The 16,027-nt window shown below is 47.1% G+C and overlaps 1 protein-coding gene and 1 long non-coding RNA gene across 4 annotated transcripts in view; one reads left to right on the top strand and one right to left on the bottom strand.

The window, feature by feature from the left end:
• Window positions 1-16,027, top strand: part of LOC139056069 (protein ABHD15-like) — a 280,561-nt gene that overhangs the window by 155,895 nt on the left and 108,639 nt on the right. Inside the window, exon 1 of one of the 3 annotated variants that reach the window (XM_070533901.1) lies at window positions 5,069-5,301. The exons of the other annotated variants lie outside the window; for them this stretch is intronic. The gene's annotated coding sequence lies outside the window, so the exon portion shown is untranslated. Of the gene's footprint in view, window positions 1-5,068; window positions 5,302-16,027 lie in introns of those variants that run through there. 3 annotated transcript variants of the gene reach the window in all.
• LOC139056070 (uncharacterized) overlaps window positions 11,434-16,027 on the bottom strand; it is a 61,192-nt gene continuing 56,598 nt past the window's right edge. The window contains exons 3-4 of the long non-coding RNA XR_011512117.1: window positions 14,976-15,022; window positions 11,434-12,090 (exon numbers count right to left, since the gene is read on the bottom strand). This is a non-coding gene — a long non-coding RNA (uncharacterized lncRNA). The remainder of the gene's footprint in view (window positions 12,091-14,975; window positions 15,023-16,027) is intronic.

Raw genomic sequence — 16,027 nt, 5'->3', positions numbered from 1 at the left:
ACAGATGGCTCTGTCAAGGCAGACGAAGACCGCTGTGCAGCTGCATTCTATATTCCCTCTCTAAGATATACGTGGTCTGGCCGTCTGGACTGTATAGCCTCGTCGACAGTTGTGGAAGGCGCAGCAATAGCTTCTGCTCTGCGCAAATTAAGGACTTTGCCTCCGCAGAATGTGGTTGTCCTTACGGACTCAAAGGCCGCATTACAACAAATATACCGCGGTTTGCCATCCCTCAAGTTCCCACGCAAATCACTAGCCATCGTGAAAGAGCTCACCAACAAAGGCTTCACAGTAAAGTTTCAATGGATTCCTTCCCACATTGGTATCTCAGGAAACGAAAAAGCTGATGCGCTTGCATACGCAGCGCTCTATCATCCTCCCAAAATCAAGGCCCCAAAGAGTAATCAAGTGCAAAAATCTGACATTCGAAGTCACTTTGCGTCGCTTTGGGTTCCACCGCATATGCCCTGCGTAACCAAGCGATTGCACCGAGAGGAAGCCACACTTCTATATCGAATAAGGACAGGATCTGCAAATACACCGGCCTGGTTATTTAAAACGGGGCGAATCAATTCTCCGAACTGTTCGGCATGCAACGAGACAGGACACATTGAGCACTTTTTGTTGTCCTGCCAGCAATTCCAAGATGAAAGAGACACTCTCCTGAAGAATCTGCAAAGCAAGAACCTTCCGCATGCGCGCCTGCACCACCTTATATTTCCCGCGGGATCAGTTATAGCCCGAAAAGAAACTTCACGTCTCCTCATCGAGTTCTTAAGAGAGACTGGTTTGATGGACACATGGTGACACCCATCAGCGGTATTGTGCGAGACGCTCGGGCGGAGCAATTGCCGGCCTTGTTCGCCAGGCTAAACCCGCCTGTTGCTACAATTCACCACCACCACCACCACCACATCGCGACAGCGAATTCATAGGCTGCCTATATATATATATATATATATATATATATATATATATATATATATATATATATATATATATATATATATATATATATATATATATATATATATATATATATATATATATATATATATACACATATATAAGACGTGACACGTTTGCTCGACGGCTGTTTGTATGCACGTCACCCTTTGTATCAGAGTTTTTTCCCTGTAGACTGCGAGAACTGTTGTTGTTCCTCTGTTGTTTTCGAACTAAACCGTAAGAACTGGCTATGCGGGCGGCCTATAGAGCGGGGCGTTGAGATGCCGATATCTCGAACACCGGCGGCGAGCGGTTCCATGCTAGATGTTTTTTTTTGTATGCGTTTCTTTGTTGGAGAGAGCACGACATTCACATTAGTGTTACGTAAATTGCAACTACATTTATTCTAGCCTGTAGTAAAGAAAGAAGCTAGCAATTGGCATCTCGCTCAGTTTTCTGCTTTCTTTGAAATCAAAGCAAGTGAGCACACTGACATTTTCTGAACGATGAACAGAGATGGTTCGTGCTAAATACCGCGACGCGCTATCCTATATACGCAACCGCTCGGGGTGCAGATCGAGTCTTACGCTGATTAAGCGCGGACGAAAAAAAAATCCAAATCACGCCCCGGGAAAGATTTGAAGGAAATCGAAGGGCTTGTAATCTGGTTGGAAGCGCCAAACGCGCTTCGAACCATATCGCGCAACAAAAAAGCACATTTGCCGTGCCGCTAAGCACCATCGTTGCCTCGCGTTGAGAATGGTGAGCTCGTTTATATTAGCGCACGCAGTTTAAGTGTTACAAAAAGCAGTATGCTGACGAACTTGTTGCTTTTCTTCATTTTCCCGTTATCGAAAACACCCGTCATTATTATTATTATTATTATTATTATTATTATTATTATTATTATTATTATTGTATTTTTTTGTTCTTCGTGTATATACTGGCGTGTGTGTTTTACGGTTGATCTAGTAACAGTACCAAACTGACCAGCTATTAGGGCCGAATTGGGAGCTTCGACAGAAACAGCGATTATTCGGAGCCCCTGAAATAACGTTTCCACCGCGGGACATACGGAACTGAAATGGCCAAGTTCGAAAGTGCACGCGTACCTGCCTATAACTATATCCAAATTCTCGCACACGACGCCGCTCGGCGAGAGCTGACAGACCACGCCCGGCCAGCTTCTCGCGAAGACCCCCGAGCCGAACGAGACATACTGACCAGATACAACGACATCACAGAGATGTACCGACAAGCCAGAAGAACATTCCCGCCACCACACAAAGACCTAAACAGGGCACAAGCAGTGGGCCTACGCCAGCTACAAGCAAATACCTTCCCGAACTCGCTTCACCTCAAACGGACATTCCCTGAAGAACACAAAGAAGACACATGTGACATGTTCAAACAGGACATAGCTACACTCAAACACATGCTATGGGAATGTAACGCCCAACGCTCAAACGAGTTAAACTCCGAGACCCTATCGCTGAGGTGGGCCGCCACTCTGCGCAGCTCCGACCTCGGCGACCAACCCTGGGCCGTCCTGCAGGTCCGCGAGGCGGCGCTTAGACAGGATATCGACTAATCTCGACGTCCCGTCGTGGGAGACCTGAGCCCGGGTCGCCAACAACCTGCCGGACAATTCAATAACGTTACTATACCAACCAACGCCGGTGGGGAGCCGCGACTATCTGCTAGCGGAGTTTGCCGACTGAAAGACCGACTGAATGACGAAGAATCGCTTACGTGTTGAGCATCCACATGTGCCATTTGGGCACCCTGTATGTACTTGAACCGTTACGTGCTGAACAGTAAACGTTACTATATGTTCTTCTTTTTTGTTCAGGCTCAGGTTCAAGGTTCTGGTTCGAGTTCAGACACGTTTTAAGAATGTCGGTTTGTGTTGGGATTTCGTTCGGCGCCCTAATTTTCACACACAAAAAAATAAGTTTTTTTTTTACATTGTCCATGATATAACATTTATATACATTTTATAATTTAATTACAAAGCGGGAAGGGGTACTCGCCTCCACCGTACGGTGACAGACTTCTGTGTTTATATTATTTGCAACAAAATACTGTCTTTAGTGAAAAAAGGCTAGTTTAAGGTTTTAAGGAACACCTAATGCGCTATAACGTAAAACTATCCCAAACTTTTCTATTCCAATTCTGCAATATCAGCCCTACGCAATTGGTTAAAAACTTTTTTGGAACACCCCCACTTCGCCTAGCTGTCACAGAACGTCACGAAAACCTCGATAGCTCCCCATCTGATATGACGTGAGCACACTGATTATGCATGATTTGACCGAACAAAAGTAAAATAGTTATTTCTGATTCGACACCTTTACGCCATTAGCTTTCGGCTATTGGTCAAAGGCTTTCGGGCTGCACTCACTTCACCTGTCTGTCACGCGACGTCACAAAACAACAAAAGCTCACCGCGTCAAAGTTACGTGTACGCGTTCAAGATGCATTAATATGCCGAACAAAACTGAATTTTCTCTGAATAGCCGCAGGCTGCCCCGTTCCGAAAGGAACAAAAGATGGCTGCCGCCGATCGCTGAGACGCTGGCTACTCGCGCCTGCTGGAGAGCATGGGTGTATTTGCGTATAATAAAACTTCTTGCGTGACCGTGCAACGTTTTCCAGCACTTTCGGTACGTTTACTACTTCATTCTTCCAACTCTTCTTTGCTGAAGGTCAGTTTTAGCGTCATTCTTAAGCTTCCGTTGCATGCCACCGCGATTTTCGGCCAGCCACCACAAGCTAAGTAACAGAAAGCCGACCAATCGCAGACGCCGGCACCACCCTCTTCATCCGGTTATCGGTTTTCAGTGCACTGGCTCTGACGCAGTGAATCCCTCCCCACTCGAGCATGCTCCTCGCCTCTTGTCAGCCAATTAGATAGGACAAGCCGCTCAGCATAGGCAATGTTATTCGTTTTGGGAGCAAACAAAAGTGACCTCCTATGAACAAGGCGAGCGTTTGCTTGGTTTCTTCTTACAACCCTGCGGGTGACCGCCCGAAGCTTATGTCGGCAGTTACACATATTTGAAGTCAGGAGAGTGGAATAAAAACATTTTAGAATAGTTTTACGTTATAGGGCCCCTAGATTCACCGCAATTGTTTTTGCAACGTCCTTGTTAAATTTGTTGTTAGTGTTGTCATTGTGGACGGAGATGTTGTGACCGTTGATGACGACGACGACAATGATGATTATGTTGTTGTTGTTGCTGATGATTACGATGATGAGGACGACCGCGCTTTCGCTGACTATTGTTTGAATAAAGTGTCACCCCTCCCCGAAATTCCTTTTTTACGTAGCAAGAGCTTGACGCCCATTGACATTCGTTGCTTACCACCGTCGCCGTTCTTCGAAAGAGGATGGACGGATGTTGAGAAAGGCAGATGCAGAAAATTTACGCGACGAATGAAGAAACGTATAAGTGTTATGGGTCTCTCCTCCGCCAGCCCGGAACAGCTGCCATATACTAAAAGTGCATTTTCCAGCCGTAAAAAAGGTGAGCCAATGTACCGAAATGACGCCTGTAAATGAACTGAAATAAACGCCTCAAGGTAGAAAAGTGAACTTCTAACCTATCTTTCTCCTTTTCTTTCTTGCGTTACGGGTCACATAAAAGTTCAATCGTCAGCGAGGTTGCTTGAATCCCGTGCGTGTATTTTTCCGAACCTTTCAGCTAAACATAAAAAAGAGAAAACTGCAAAGACACACTTCTCGCTGGGTCGTAAGTGCCGATCGAAGCGAGTCCTCTCAAGCGGGTGACGTCAAGAGCGAAGGCGAGTCAAAAAGTTTCTCGGTTAATATACAAACAGTCTGGGCACGCGGGGTGCGACTTCGAAGCAGCAAGGGCGTGAATGATTAAAATTACAAACGAGTGCGCGCGCGTCCGGGCTGTTTAGACTTTAAAATAAACGTGCCCAGCTTGCACTAGGGGTGCAAGGCTGGAGTCAACAGCGGAGCTCGTGATCACCTAGCTTTTACGTGGCCTGCGTAAGTTGTTTGTAGGTTTTGAGAGGTTATGCCATGTTTTGCTAAGTTGTTGGTAGGCTTGATAAGTCGTCTCTAGGTTTTGCGAGGTTATGGTAGGCTTAGTTAAGTTGTCTTGTTGGGCTTGGCGCTGGAAGTTTTCGAGCAGTCGCAGGCCGGGATCGCTTTCTCGGCGACGTCGAGCGTTCAGGCGCCGGGTCTCGCGTTCCCTGGACTGAAACTCGGTATCCTCGACTTGGCGTTGCCTCTTCTCAGCCGGAGCTTCGGGCGCGGTGTTCCGGATCAGCTCGGCGGCGACGCATCGCCTCTCGCTTGGCAGTACGCCGCTCTTCCTGGTAAGCCGCTGCTTTTTCGGACGTCCGGGCTTTCTTCGGTCTTCCCATCGCAGCAGCACGTACACGCACGGAGTAGAGGAGGCGATAGGTGTATCGCCGCGACGGCTGTTCCGAGCTTTTACTCGCCTGTGACGTCACGACTGCGCCCTACGCGCGAGGGGTGCGAGGAGGTTACGTGGCTCGGTGCTCTCGCATGTGGTCGCTTGGCAACGCGAGACGGTGCACAGCTGCGCTGAGTTTTCTGGTAACGCTCCACGGCAGAACTAAAAGCTTAAACAGCTCCGCTGTTAAAAGTACTGCGCCCAGGCTCAGTTCGAGGCAATATGGTGAAAGCTTTTTTTTACTGAGGAGCCTCTCGCACCCAGAAAAACCAAGGCTTACGTAAACAGTCCATCAATGCACTGACTTGTGCAGGCAGTTTTCTTTTCTTTTTTAAGCGAATACCTTTTTTAAGGACTTTTGCCACTGATACAAAGGCGCCGACGCACAGCGCACCTACCCTTGTCGGTAGGCGTTGGTCGGCTAACGCGAGCCACTCAGCCGACTCGGTTTATGAGACGCGCATACTATATCCACCTATATATGCTATACCGGCTACAGATGCCCTGGCTAACGACTCTGTTCTCTACAGAATTACACAATGAAACAACGAAAACTACCTACTTATTCTTACTACCAATTTGCGCCGTCAAGGGCATCGTTGCTTTAATAAAGCTAGTAGCTTTCTAAAGCATCGTTCGATTCATTCGCTCGGGGGAAGAGCATAATCGGCATAATGATGGTTACATTACCGGAGCTTTCTTTGGTAGAGATTATCTGTTCGAATCCTGCCGCTGGACAAGTTTATTGACGTACTCTTTAAAAAAAAAAATTGCAGTTTTGCTATCAGGGCGAAGAAATGAATGCGCTAAAGCAGCGTGTTAGAGTGTTACCTGAACTGTAAGGCTCGTAGCCGTGGTGTCAGTATGAAATGCTGTAAACAACAGTCGACTAAGTAAGTGCGCGTGCTGAGGCGTGCTTAGATGCGTGAACACAGAGAACACGACGACCGCGAGCATGAATCGGTTAGAACTACAGTTCTAACCGACAACACGGTGTATACACCGTCTTGTCGGCGTCGTCGCCTCCTTGTGCCGACCTCGCGTTCCCGTGTGTGGAGTGCACGATGCTCACGGTGGGCCCGATCGCGCCCGCCCGCTCCGCGGCTGTTGAACTGCAGGGTATCGTCGGCGTTGTCGCTAAGTCCCGGCCTCCTGTTCGCGCGGGGCCACGTCTGGTCGCCTCCGGCGTTGAACTGCAGCCGCAAACGCAGCATCACATTTGTTTCTAAATCTAAGCGGAGTATGTACAGTCTTGGCGCCCGTATGCGGGCCCGCCTTGCTTCAGTGCGATCAGCGTTTCCCTGGAGAGCTCCTCGACCAGCGTTCTGACGACGCACCGGAAGAGCATGTTTGTACGATGCGAGCGGACGCGGTGCTTCGCTGCATAAGTCCCGCACCGGTCAGAAAATAACCGCACAAGCTGGCAGGGTCTGCAGGATCCGCACGGGCTCTGTTAAATTTCGTTCCAGCGAGCAAAGCATGCCTAACCTGAGGTCTTAGAATACAGCCTCGTGTCTAGGCATATTTCGCCACCTGTCCTTCAAATCTTGACGCAAAGCGGAACCGTACAGTTAATAGAGAGTTTTAGTTTAGGGGACGCAAGCGGCTTGCGTACGCAAGAACTAGGGGCGACGGTACTGCGCATGCGCAGTACCGTCGCCCCTAGTTCTTGCGTACACAAGCCGCTTGCGTCCCCTAAACTAAAGCTCTCTAATGTGAGCAATGTTATTCAGAAAAAAAAACGTAGTAAAGCTAAAGAAAACGATATATTTATATACATTATTGAGGACGGCGAAAAACTGCGTGCAGTGTTCAGATAAAGGACATTCTAATAAAACTCGCCAAGCGCCGCAACGTGCTGCAGCTTGCACGCCGGCAATTCTTAAAGATGCTACTACTCAGGCATGCACCCGGGGCCTGTTGTTTATAGCATCGGGCTGCTGTACTTGGGTGTTCTCTGTTTGAATTCTGCTGTCAGACAATTTCATTTGTGTATTATACATATATATGGAACATCATGGGCGACCAGTGGTTCTTGGGGAATATAACGGTTAAAAAATTTTTAGGCTTCGAAGAAATACTCAGTCTTTGGAAGGCGAATGACAAAAAAACTTTTGCTGTGTACCATTATGCGTGTCATCGCGGTGGAAAGGCCGCAATGTATCATTTCAATGCTTCCCGAAAGAAGCAAATGGCGTGCATCAGAGGGCGACATAATATACTTCCGCATCCGGAAAAAGGTGACTGACATTATGCTGGTTTGTTCGAAGCATTTCGCTCGGGACGACTTCTTCCTTCCTGGTGAGCAAGTCATCGCTTTTTTTTTACACACATTTTAATACACACATTAATTGTCATGCAGGCGTTTCAAATCGCGGAGCTTAGTTTTCGTTCAGGCAGGTGCTTTAATAAACTATAGTGATGCGCGCTTACGCTTTACTTGGTTATGTTACTTTAGTTTTCGCATTCGCCAATATCGTTATTAATTATTTAAGCAGCAGGCATGTCCTCGCAAATGTACTTTTGTCCACAGGGAAGGTATGAGGAACGATAACTATCTCGCCAGGTCTTAAGTTGATCACGACGCATGTTAAATGCCGGGAGCCGACGTATCGTTTTGGTAGCACTTTTTTAGTTCAGTGGTGTAAGCAGAAGGTGCTGTTTACTCATTCAGCGCGGTTAGTTATACGCTTATTCGTTCGCAAGATATTTAGAAGCATTGTAAACAGCACTCGTTGCAGCTTTCGAGCATTCGACCTGTGCGCAGCACCGCTATTGTTTGCTTCCCAACTCTAAATTCCGTTACAACCAGTTCAGTTTGTTTCCGAGTCAGGAATTTACACTAAAATAAGTGCCTTTGCCCGAAAAAAAAAACCTCGCTATATTTTGGAAACCTGTTGGAATAAACGCAACTTGGTCCGATCGCTTGTTATTCGCTTCTCGTGTTCCCCGGCGTTTGCGCGGGTGTCTGCTGTGTTCCCAAGCCCGCGCCCCACTTCAAACACTTCGTACCGCGAGCACGAACAAGCGCCATCCATCGGACGCAAACGACCTTATCACACGCATCAGCTAACTAAAGGGAAAGGCGCATCACGGCTCACAAACGGAACTCTTTATTTGTTGTATATCCCGAGGCACGTTGACCAGGTATAACTGTGCAGTTCTTAGACTCGTTCGATTAGAGCACGATGTGCGCGTTCAGCTCCTGAAAACACGACAGTCGTTACTGCCATTGGTGGATGCTGCCTGATTTACTGCAACACGAGTCGCAGTGCGGATATATGAAGGTCAAAACTCTCAAGTATTGTACCTGTAGCAGTGGAGCAACGCCGCGAGCGATCGCTGGCACTTTTCAGAGAGGCCCGCTACTCACAAGCGCTTGCCTTCTTGAATTTCCTGCTTGCTTGAAATGCTTTTTGTTGTTATTGTCGTTGTTGTTGCCGTTGTCGTTGTCGTCGTTGTTGCCGTCGTTGTCGTTATCGTTATCGTCGTTGTCGTTGTTATTGTCGTTGTCGTCGTCGTTGTTGTTGTCGTTGTTATTTTCATTGTTGTTGTCGTTGTTGTTGTTGTTGTTGTTGTCGTCGTCATCGTAGTTGTTGTTGTTGCCGTCGTCGTCGTTGTTGCTGTTGCTTAAAAACATCTGGATGCGGCCCCCAAACATCTGGATGAGGCCACAGGTTTCCACGCGCAGCGCAACTATATTTCCGCCGTTACATCACCGAAATCTTTGAGACCGATCAAAATTATGCGATCGGCAGCATATTTGCTTATTTGGACAGTGTTGCTCCCCACTGTGGCTGTCAATAGACGACTAAAAGTATCTAGGATGGACGTTTTCAAGACGGCGAGCTGACACGAAAATTCATAACGTAACGTTAGCGTGCCAACCCAGCTACCATACGATGTTACACATTCGTCTCAGTGTTTAAACAAAGAATATCGGTTCTTTTAGGGAAAAGAAACGCGAGGAGGTGGTTACTTTCTAGACGTATCTTTTAGCCTTTGGTATCCACCAGAACTCTTGTATTTCTGGAAATAAACCTTTATTGTACTGTACTGTATCGTATTGTACTGTATGTTGTTGTATGGCATTGTATTGTATTGTATTGCATTATATTGTATTGTGTCGTATCGTATTGTGTAAATGGAAATGATGTTTTCTGCCTCTAAACCTGGTAATTAAGCAAAAAATTAGTATTTCGCATCAAATTGAGTCTTAGGAGGATATATGCGCTTCCGACCTCCGCATTATATGGAACGTACTACCTTCACTCAACACTCCAGCTCAGAAAGTAGGCCCCCTGGCCTCGCAACCACCGCACGCCTAGAGTGATGCTTAACCGGAATTTAAGCGTCAAACTGTGCTGGACTTAAAATGATGACGGTGAGCATGGTGATAATTCATTGGCATTCATTTCGAAACGGAGCGGTGACAAATAGTCACCTAGCCTGCTGGAGCTAACCAGGTAATCTATGCGTGCTTATCAGTGTACCATTTTGTCTATATCTCCTTGATATTTTTTTCTCTTTTTGAAAACCTCCATACCTACCCTACCTACGTTTGAAACAAATGCGATCCTATGAATCTCTTCACTTTTTTTGCCGGTACTCTACACGTCAATAACGCGGTAACTTGGGCTGGTTGGTGCATGTTTGAAGAAAACGAGTAACAGCGCTGGACAACGGGACATGACTGAGACGTCTCAGTAGCGTTCCGTTGTCCAGCGCTGTTACTCGTTTTCTCCGTACTCTAAGCGTCTCATGCTCATATGGAGCGGTGACCGGTTAGTGCTCTATAAAGTCCGCAAAAAGTAGATGGTTGCGCCTTCCCTCGACAGAACTGATCAACACGCTTCATTAACCCTCTCATACACCTTAATAGGCCACCGGCCATCATTTAAAAAAAAAAGGCTTCAATTAATTTATCAATCAATCAGCCAATCAGTTGACACCTTGGCAATTCTTGAAAACCACAGCGTCTTCTTCAGCCGAGGGGTGGCACTGTGCTCAAGTCGGTGTGGTGGCGCAGCCCACCAACCCGTTCCAAAGGGGACGCTCATAGCATCCATACATCCTTCCATGAAGTGTAAGAAGAGTTTGCGAGACGAGGATCGTTCGAAAATCACGTGTTTAATACGGCAAAATACACTTGCGGAAGTCCGCAAGGTGGGGGAGACTTTCTCGGAGGAGTTCCCGCAATATGATTCTGTCGCAGCTACGTGAGGACGCGAGAAAGCGGGACTGCTTTTTATCGCGTGTCGATCGATGAAGGAGGACGTACTTAACGCACACGCATTTCTTGGCCTTAGTGGTGCCTTAGAATTGTCTGGAGCGGCAGACGGAGGTCTTTAAAAAATCGAACAGGCGGATCACGATTTCGACCAAACACATCCCCTTCGAGAAATAAACCACTATAGCATCGAGGACTCCATGAAAAGAAAGCAGTATCACTTCCAATAACATTGTAGGCATCATAGAGTTTCCTGCAAAAATTACTAGAACAAACTCCGAGCTGTTATCGTGCGGCAACCATGGCAGCTATGTGTAGTAGTATAGGGACTTGTCTCATCTTCCAGTTCGTAGCACTAGACGTTCTTGGGGTGTTATTTCTTGTATTTTATCCTTCTTAATTTCCTAGGAATCGTAGTTTCCGGCACAAATGCATAGTCATCGTGGATTGCTGCACTTTTAGCGCTGTATTACATAGAAAGTCGTCAACTCGTGATTTACCTGCCGTTTCGTTGCTTAAGACGACAGACGCCGGATTTTTCGCTCAATGGGCCATTTGACGCTTTAGCATAAAAAAATGTTATAGGAAGCTACCGCCCTGTGTCATTTTAATGCAACTCATGATTTGACGGAAAATTGAAAGGAGACCGCCGACCGAGAACTTGAAAACGTTTAGTGAAAAAAATTTAAAGATGTTCCAATTCCAAACAGAGGAGCCGAAGCGTCTTTTAATTGTTTCACTAAATGTTTTTTTTTTTTAGTTCTTGGCCGACGGTCTGCATTTTCATTTTTTTTCCTTTTGAGTACCGTCTTCTACAGCGGCATAATAAAGTTGTCAATTAAATGAGAGAGCAGGAAAAAATAAAGAGACAAGGCAGGGACGTTATCCAGAAATGCGTCTGGTTGGCTACAATACTCTAGGGGACGGGAAAGATGGAATAGAAAGATCAGATAGAGAGAGGGAGGGGAGAAGGAGAAAAGGACGCGGTGAGCTTGCGCACGCAGCGAGTCAAAGACGTTGACATAGGCCACTCTCCCTCAAGAAATACCAAAGTGCCTTGACAGCTTCGTGGGTCGACGAGCGATGGTCTTGAAGTAGCATCTACACAGACAATGGCCGACTGTCCAGTTGTCGCAATGCAATGGATAATAGTTGCCTTTCCAACTGAAATCTATGACAATGGCGCAATAAATGTTCGATGTTCTCTTCGACGCCGCAGACGTCGCATGCAGTGTGCTGTCGGTCATTTCAATCAAAGTCGTGTACGCCTTCGTGAAAGCCACTCCCACCCACAGCCGCTATAGAAGCGATGCCTCACGTCGGTGAAGCCCGGGTGGAGGTAGGAGTTTGAGCGAAGGGTTCGGTTCGTACAATCTCGTGCGCCTTATATCTGGAATGTTCCACTCTGTTGAAGAGAGCTCGTGTGCCAGGTGACGAAACTGCCCTGCAGCGTCTGTCCTGGAAAGAGGAATGAGAACGCTGTGTTGTTCATGATGTGACTCTCAAGCAGCGTTGTCTGTTTGATCATTTCTATTGATCTCGAAACGGCTAGATAGCCACTAGAAAATAATTTCGCGGCCTTTCTATTTGACGTCGTGATGAAATTCGACGATTTCGTATGTTAGCTGTTCGTGAGCTCCACGTCTGAAAAGTGACTGCATGCTGTGTAAAGCCAGTCTCGAGTCGGAAAACACGGCCCAGGTACCATGTACTCTCTGTGTTAATAAATTGAAGCGCACTGCGCAGAGCCGTTAGTTCCGCGGCCGTGGACGTCATGACATGTGACGTCTTGAATCGCGGTGTTACTCCTCTTGTCGGTATAAACACAGCACCTTCAAAACTGGTCCATGCGATTAATCCGTCAGTATAGATGTGTACGTGGCTACTGTATTCCTCGTACAACAGGGGGAAGCTCAATTGCTTTAGTGCATACGGTGGTAGATCTGCCTTTTTGGCAGATCTACCACTTCGGTGTACTTCGATGTAACCGAGGGCACAATATGCACTGACAGTTGTGCCAAATGACATGCGGGGTGTTTCCACGGTGGGTGCAGCGAGGTGGTGGCAAGGGGTCCGGGAAATGTGCCTGACATGAGCATGCATTTTCTCGACGGTGATATGCGTCGTTATTGAATAATCTTGAGCAATGGCAATAGTTTCAGCCGTTGACGCACTGCGTGGTAATCCAAGGCATATCCTCAGAGCTTGGGCTTGAATGCTCTGAACTGTATGCAAATTGATTTTGCAGGTGTTGGATATAACAGGTAGGCTGTACCGGAAGAACTCAGCAAACAACACTGTGTACTGCTGTAACATGAATTGTGTGGACACCCCCGTTCTCTGCTGCAAGGAACCTGAGCAGATGACCTAGCAATCAGTCACTTTTTCAGACTGGGATACATAGCGCAAAAAATGACACAGGGACAAGCAGAAAACAGGACGAGCGAACACAGGAACACAGCACGAGCAGAACACAGGACGAGGCTTCTCCTGGGCTCCTCACGTGAACAACATGAGGAGCCCAGGACAAGCCTCTGTCAGTCACAACACCCAAGAACTTGTGATTTCTCCCAGGCGATATCACTTGTCCGTTGATTGATATGGCCTATGGGGACATTGGCTTCCGAGTAAACGACACCACTGCGCACGTTTCCCACGTCACCTCCAGACCTTGTCTACGGAGGTAGCACTATGTCGATGAGGCCGCCTTCTGAAGCCGAGCATGAAAGCCGTGTCACCCCCGACGTCCAGATACAAATGTAGTGGGCGTAGATAGAAAATCGAACGGTGCTTGACAGGTCCTCAAGTAGTCCAATCAGGGCTAGATTAAGAAGCGTTGGACTTAGTACTCCACCCTGAGGGACTCCGCCGCTACTGCAATAATGGGGTGTCGGGCCATCCCCGATGAGCACGTAGAATGATCGCGTCTGTAGGTAGCTACGAACACAGAGACACATCCTGCACCAAGTCCTATTGCTCCTAACACTTTAAGGATGGCTTCATGGGTAACATTATTGTAAGGTCCTTTAACGCCTAGGAACATGGCAGCAGACAAGCGTTTACATGCCTTCTGGAATGCATCGTACGTTATCAAGTCAACAACGTTGTCTATAAATGAACGGTCGCGCCTGAATCCTGTCAACGTGTCTGGATAAATTTCATAGTGCTCTATAGGTACCACTTCAGGCGCGTTAGAACCATCCATTACGTTACTTTTCCTACACAACTACCAAGCGCGATCGGACGGTATGACGCAATGCCCAAAGGCGACTTGCCAGCTTTGAGAAGCGGGATCAGGCGACTTGTCTTCCATTCCTGGGGAACCATGCCAGTATGCCGCAAGTCATTGTACAGGAGCAGGAGTGCCTTTCGAGCCCGTTCACCAAGGTTACACAGAGTGCGGTATGTAATGCCGTCTGGTCCTGGCGCTGAGGAACGCCTGCATAAAGCAAGCGCAGCCTCTAGTTCGTCCAGAGAAAAAGCGGCACTCCATACGGGAATCCCATAAGAATTGTCAGCGGTCGTGAGCCTGCGTTTCAGGGCAACTTGCTTCACCGGCCATCCTCATACAGAAGGATTCTGCGACTTCAATCTCTTTGCATTGTAGGTAAAGAGCCAGGGAATTAAATGGGTGGCGCTGTCCAGGGGTTGCATGGAGGCCACGAACAGTTTGCCCTATAAGAGACAAAGGCTTTCGGGGATCTAGTGACTCGCGGAAAGACATCCATCGTTGTGAAGCCAGCTTATTCATACGACGCCGTAGTTTCTTCGGTGTGCGCCTGGCCAATCTCGAATCATGAATGGACTTTGTCCGCCTATATCTTCCTTCCACACGGCGGCGAATTGACCGACGTTTCTCTAACTCGATGTAGAATTCGGTGCGTGCGGAGCTCTTCAAATTGGAATGTGTGGCAGCCTGCAAGGCACCTTTTATTGCGTCCCCTAGGGTGGATGGTATGTCGTCTCGAGAGTAGACTTCCATGATTGATCTCAATTTCGGCCAGTCGATGCATTCGATGGCTCCAGAGAATTTGGAAGTAGTCAGACCCTCAATCGTGAGATAAGGCGGGATGGGGTCACTTCCCCACGTTTCCAAGTCCGGGTTCCATTGAACCCTTGTGTTAAAGGAGCGCGAAACAAAGCTAAGGTCGAGGCAGCTACAATAGATTTTTCCTCGCAGATACACGGGGCTTCTATTATTTAACAAACAAAGTTTTAGTTCAGAGGCAATGGACACCAATCTTCTGCCCCTCGAGTTAATCTTGGAGTTCCCCCAGAGATAGTGGTGAGCATTCAAATCTCTAGTGATCGCCTACAGCAGTGCAGTCATTGTCAAAACTTACCGTAAGTGCCCGCAGTTTAGACGACTTGATGGTGATAAGCAGGCTCCCTGAATAGGGACAGAGAAAGAAAGAAAGATAACAATAAAAAGAAGATCGATACTCTGGCTATAATTTGTCGAGGTTTCTTGCGAGTCTGTTCAGAATGAGCTCAATTTTGAGATAAATCAGCCAAAAAAAGCGTTGCATGTTAAAACGGATTTTTGCCGCCTTTTGATAATGATGTTTCATATGCAAATGACAATTAGTTTTGAATTTTCTGACCAGTGATAGCCAGAAAACAAACATGCCGCTGCACGTGAACGCAATCGTCTGCTAACCAAACCAATGTGATAAGTAGCTTTAAAACAGGGAATACTGAAAAACCATTAAATTGAAAAAAGGTGTACTATGAGTTTCTCTGTATCGCTGCTCCTAGTTACTGTATTATTTATCAAGGTGCCCTCAAATCATCAACCAACTCACTTCATTTCTTCTCGGCATATAAGGAATTATCTATGCCAAGTCAATGTCCCTAATCAATAAGTGTGCGTGACTACGACAATTGGCCTCATGTTGCGTAAATATTGAAGATACTTGACCAAAAGAAAATACTTTTTTTTCAGCTTAGTTTGCGTCGCGTTTGTAGAAAAATACGTGCATACATTTGAAAACCTTAACAGCGCTCAGTCACAAATGACCACAAAAAGTGGCTAACCAAGCCGTTAAAGATATAGCCTGATCTATAGCTCACAATGTTCTGCCATGCCAACACTGTAAGCTACGGCACGAGAAGGAAGCAAGAGTGCGCAGCCAGATTCGCGTATATCGTGAGGAAAGAAATACATTGCCAGAGAAGCAATTACATTACGAAACTTCGCTGCACCAGTGCAGCAACAACGCCGTATATATATATATTAAAGCTCTAATAAGACCACGTCTGGGCGATGTCAGGGGTGCGTAGACGTGAAACGTACCCGGCCGGCCCCGAAATTGGAATATTTCGGGAGCACCGTCGCGGGACGTGTTCCATAAGTCTTCGCTTCTTTCCTCTCTCGCTGTGTTTACGCGAATTC

Source organism: Dermacentor albipictus, chromosome 2 (assembly GCF_038994185.2).
Source record: "Dermacentor albipictus isolate Rhodes 1998 colony chromosome 2, USDA_Dalb.pri_finalv2, whole genome shotgun sequence".
Taxonomy (NCBI): domain Eukaryota; kingdom Metazoa; phylum Arthropoda; class Arachnida; order Ixodida; family Ixodidae; genus Dermacentor; species Dermacentor albipictus.
The sequence above is the reverse complement of the archived record's forward strand: the minus strand, read 5'-3'. Positions and strand labels throughout refer to the sequence as shown.